Raw genomic sequence first — 4,913 nt, 5'->3', positions numbered from 1 at the left:
AAATGCTGACGCGTGGAGGTCTATTGGTCCCGGTTGGTGCCACCAACCGGGACCGAAGGCCCTCCTGCCTGGGCTCACCACGCAGGCCATGTGGAGGCCCATCTGTCCCGGTTCTGGCTAGAACCGGAACTAAAGGGTCAGGGCATTAGCAATGGCCCTTTAGTTCCGGTTCAGGAACCGGGACAAAAGGCCCTTACGAACCGGGACAATAGGCCCGTTTTCTACTAGTGGACCTCCGACCATGATGGGTACGTCTGTCTCCCCCTCTCTCACCCTTCCTGCCTGCCTCGACGCCTTAATGTTTCGGTGTCATCTCTGCTCGTCACAGCTCCTTCATGCGGTGCCTGTAACAGTGGATCTGGCGCGCGCGAGGCAGTGGATCTAGGTTGCGAGATTAGGGGTAACAGCGGGGGTTGCGTAGTTGCGAGTTGGATTCGTTTATTTGGCGCATTTTCCCTCTCTATTAATTGATGAGTATTGGAGAAATTAAGAGATTTTTCTGTTCCAGACCTCACTGATATATTGGGACCTTGTTTAGTATTCATTGATGATCATAGTTTCAACTTTAAGCCAAGTAGATGATTTCCTCATGTAGCATCAATGAATACATGAGCAATTGTTGTGTCTCCTGGCAAGTTGTGTTAATTTCGTAGGGGTGCATACTGACATTGTTTTGATCTTGCTGATGCAGGGTAAGGAGTTGAAAGGCGCAGGTGGTTAGGCCTGCAATGAGTGCGCCCTCCTGGTTTGTCGCCCTTGCTATGAGTATGAATGTGAGGATGGCGTACAACAAGGAGTTGACGCCCTACTCAAGCGCCAAGGGAAGGCGGCAGGCTGGAGCGCCACCAAGAGCCCAACATGAACCTTAAAGATTGAGTCCTACCTGTAATTCACGGATAAGGCTATTTATTAAGCTACTCCTGCCCTTCTGATTGATTAAAACGGCTGTTGATGCTTGTGCTAGCTTGCTAGGCCCTTCTGGTTAAGTTACTCCTTAACCTTAGTGCTTCAACCTCCAAGATCTACTAGTTTGCTTGCTGAAATCAATGCAGACATTTCAATTCCTTATGTTTGTACTACGGGTTTTAGTCATAGAGAAAGGAATTCAGTATAAATTTAGGTGTACTTCAAGGGGTTGTCATATGTCGAACACCAATTTCTGAAATGAATGTGGGTATTCCCTATCTTAGTACTCCGGGTTTTAGTCAATTGCCTGTTTACAGTGTTGTTTTCTTTTGAGATATTACCCTGCTGCAGAAAATTCAGAGAAAGGAAGTTAAAATTCAGAGTAGAACTTCATGAATGTACTGCTCTCATCAATTCACTTTAAGATTGGTGTTCAAGGCCAAGTTATTTAGCCAATTTGATGTTGTTCAGAATTTTTGAATGTAGTCCGAGCATGCAAGCTAATGTACCACGAGCATATTGTTTTCATCCGACTAGTGTACCTTGAGCATGCAAAGTAAACACATGCTACTCCACTTGTCTATTTGTACAGAAACTTTTGTTTAAATAAACCGAGCAAATAAAACAAATGGGACGAACACATTCTATTATGAAATTTGTCTACTCCACTTGTTTGATTGTATTGAAACCATTGTTCGCATGTTTCTAAAATACAGAGAAGAACACCATGTGTTCTGGTAAAATATTTGTTGGCTATGATATGAAATTCCATGATGTGTGTGTTGTTTCAGTTTCTGTAGCTACAACAAAGTCCCAGTTTACTCTGTACTTGCTGGTGATGATTGCTGGCTAAATTTACAGTCGAAATAATAGTAGCCAAGGAGTAGATACAAGACGTATTTACCATATTTTGCATCGAATGTTCAAAATCAGTTTTGTTCTTGTTCTGTGAGTCAAATTGCATAAGATGGGAGTATCACAACATGCATATACTGAAGATGGGAGTATCACAACCTGAATGTGCAGTTTATGTAGTTTCTGTATTTTTTTAACTCCACTTGTCTATTTGTACAGAAACTTTTGTTTAAATAAACCAAGCAAATAAACCAAACAGTGTGAACACATTCTGTTCTGAAATTTGTCTACTCCACTTGTTTGTTTGTACTCAAACCTTTGTTTGCATGTTTCTAAAATACAGAGAAGAACACCCTGTGTTCTGGTAAAATATTTGTTGGCTATGATATGAAATTCCATGATGTGTGTGTTGTTTCAGTTTCTGTAGCTACAACAAAGTCCCATTTTACTCTGTACTTGCTGCTGATGATTGCTAGCTAAATTTACAACGGCGTTGTCCAGGAGAAGAGTAGCGGGTTGGAGCAGCCACTGCTGGTTTTCTTACTGGTTTTTTTAAATGTCACAACTTACTATGCCGCTACCTAGTAAAAACCAACTTTGTCAGTACTCAGTAAAAACGAACCTGCTTTGCCACTAGCAAATAATGCACCATCTTGAATTGCAATTGATTCAATTCCCCTTGTTGCCAAAAATCAAAGCTTATGGCAGTGACCTACTATTTGAGTGCAGCAGGGGCTTTGTCCTGGTATATTGGCCTAAATTTTGTTAACACATTGGTACTACTACTAGTGGTATTGTTGGCATGATAAATGTCCCAAATCTTGTTGTTTAAGATTGGGAGCACAGTGGTACTGTTACAACATGTTGTTGATTTTTTATATAGAGTCAGATGCTGTTGATTTTAGTACTAGTCAGACCTAAAATATTATTACCGTTTAAAGTGACCGTTTCTCCTTCTGTATGTTAGTTGGTTGTGCCCCTCTGCTGGAGGATCTCAGTCCAACTACTCTGGATGCATCTATGACATGGTGGACAAGGCAGTAGAAGCATGTGACATGGCAACCGAGGGAGTTGTTTTGTGGGATGAAGTGTTGGTAAAGACAACAAGCCCCGAGGGTCTGCATGTGCGTTGCAAGGAACTCTGCTGCAACCGCGGCCGGCTGTGCTTCTGCGTCGGCTACAAACCACCAAGGTGAGCTCTATCCCTCTCTATGGTGCTTCTGGTGGCCTTGTACTGGTGATTGTGGTGTTGTGCTCTGACCAGTGACATGATTTACCCACTATGTCAATTTTAGGTTTAGGGAAAATATGCACTGTTGCTCCTGATCAAACCAATTGGCCACTATCCAGTTATACTGCTATGTGTATGGATTTGTTTATGTGGATTTGGTCTAATCTATGTCCTCCTGTTGATCTACTGGTCCGTGTGTGTGTGTGTGGAGTAAAATTGTGGTTTGTGCTTCTCCTTTGTAACATGATGAAACAAAGCACCTGTAGCGTCTGAGTAAGTGGGTGTTTGTCTACATGGTAAAGCTTCTTTGCCATGTATTTCATTAGGATGTGAACAGTCTACTGCATGCTCACAAAGCTATTGACTTAAATTTTTTTGTTTCTCTGCTGTCAATGTTCGCCAAGCTATTTAAATGATGATGACAAACTGAAATCATGAATACTCATATAGAAACTCTATGGTAATAACTATACACGTTATCATTGAGTTTGCTATGTGTTTATAGAATGACATGGTTGGCTAATTAAGCCCTGTCCGTGTATCTTTTAGAATTTGCTTCATTGGTAGCACATTCAAATATATTAATTAATTTTGTACATGTTGGAGAATTTAGACAACGATAACAAACTATAATCACGAATACTTGTATAGAAACTTGCGTGACCATCTTGTTTAATTTTGTGATATTCCTCCATACTAGGAGCTAATCAGCTGCACTATTATTCAGCTTTCGTTGGAAGTTTTAATTTCACTGAAATCATGTTCAAGCCTGGTAGTATATTTTTTCCAAATGGTCTATTTACTTGATTTATCTGTTGTTTGATTTTGCTCCATCAGCTTTCCTGATGTCCCTGTACATATATATGTTGGTTGTAATCTTCTTGAAGAATGCAAGTACTTGATATTCCATTCTGTTCTTGTAGGTGAATGGAACTCCGTTGAGGACTTCTACCCATGTTGAAGAGCAGCTAGCTTTTGTACTGGCAGAGCGGTCCACTTGTAGATCCCATTATTTATGATTGTGTGGATCTGGGTGAAGTTTGAAGTTCCTGGGTATGCAAGATTCGATGGTTAAACTGGTTGATGTGATGTGAATGAGTGTATGGAAACTGGTTGTTGTGATGTGAATGAGTGTATGTAGTTTCACGTGTTCTGTTCTGTATAGCATATTGTAATAAACTTATTTTAGCTGTTATTTGAAGATTTTCATATGATTTCTCTCTTCTATCTGTTTGATATATACATATATGCTTATTAATAAGCTGTGAAAAATCTGACATTTGGGACCCATCTGTAAACTGGAGCTGGGAACAAAAGCTGGAAATAAAAAATAAATTGACTGCAAAATGTTGTGCGCTAGAAAATAAAAATGCCAAATTGTAGGCCAGGCCCATGTAGCTAACCGAAATTAACATAAAATACATATATTAAAAGGGCTTTCCTAAAAAATAATACATGGGCCAAATTACTGGGTCAGACCCATGTAGCTAATAAAAGCACAGGAAAAAATACATTAAAAAGGCCGAATTGTTGGGCTAGGCCCATGTAGAAAACCGAATTGGACCGGGCTGATTCTTGTGCCACATTAGATTGCCACGTGGCCTGGGGAGGCTGCTAGTGACCAAAACAAAATAATAGGCATATTTTGGTCGTAAACGTCCACGACCTTCTCACAGAGAAGGTCGTTAATTTCAGTTTACGACCGCCAGCTTTTGACCTTCTGTTTTTGGTCAAAAAAGGTCGCAAATGAAAAACAATGACCTTTCAGTGACCAATAGTCAAGGTCACAAGTTGACATATTTCTTGTAGTGGTAGTATATCTGCATTGGTAATGAGGCGCTTCAAGAACTCTAGCATGTTATTCTCTACTTCTTGTTTATAATGTTCATATGACCATGTCTCTTCATTAATGGTATTTGGG

General features: G+C 40.4%; 1 long non-coding RNA gene across 1 annotated transcript in view; it reads left to right on the top strand.

The window, feature by feature from the left end:
- Window positions 1-3,930, top strand: part of LOC119266593 — a 100,392-nt gene extending 96,462 nt beyond the window's left edge. The window contains exon 4 of the long non-coding RNA XR_005132052.1: window positions 3,916-3,930. This is a non-coding gene — a long non-coding RNA (uncharacterized LOC119266593). The remainder of the gene's footprint in view (window positions 1-3,915) is intronic.
- Window positions 3,931-4,913: the final 983 nt, after the last annotated feature.

This window comes from Triticum dicoccoides, chromosome 3A, assembly GCF_002162155.2.
Source record: "Triticum dicoccoides isolate Atlit2015 ecotype Zavitan chromosome 3A, WEW_v2.0, whole genome shotgun sequence".
NCBI lineage: Eukaryota > Viridiplantae > Streptophyta > Magnoliopsida > Poales > Poaceae > Triticum > Triticum dicoccoides.
Note: the sequence above shows the minus strand (reverse complement) of the source record. Positions and strands in the feature narration are given on the sequence as shown.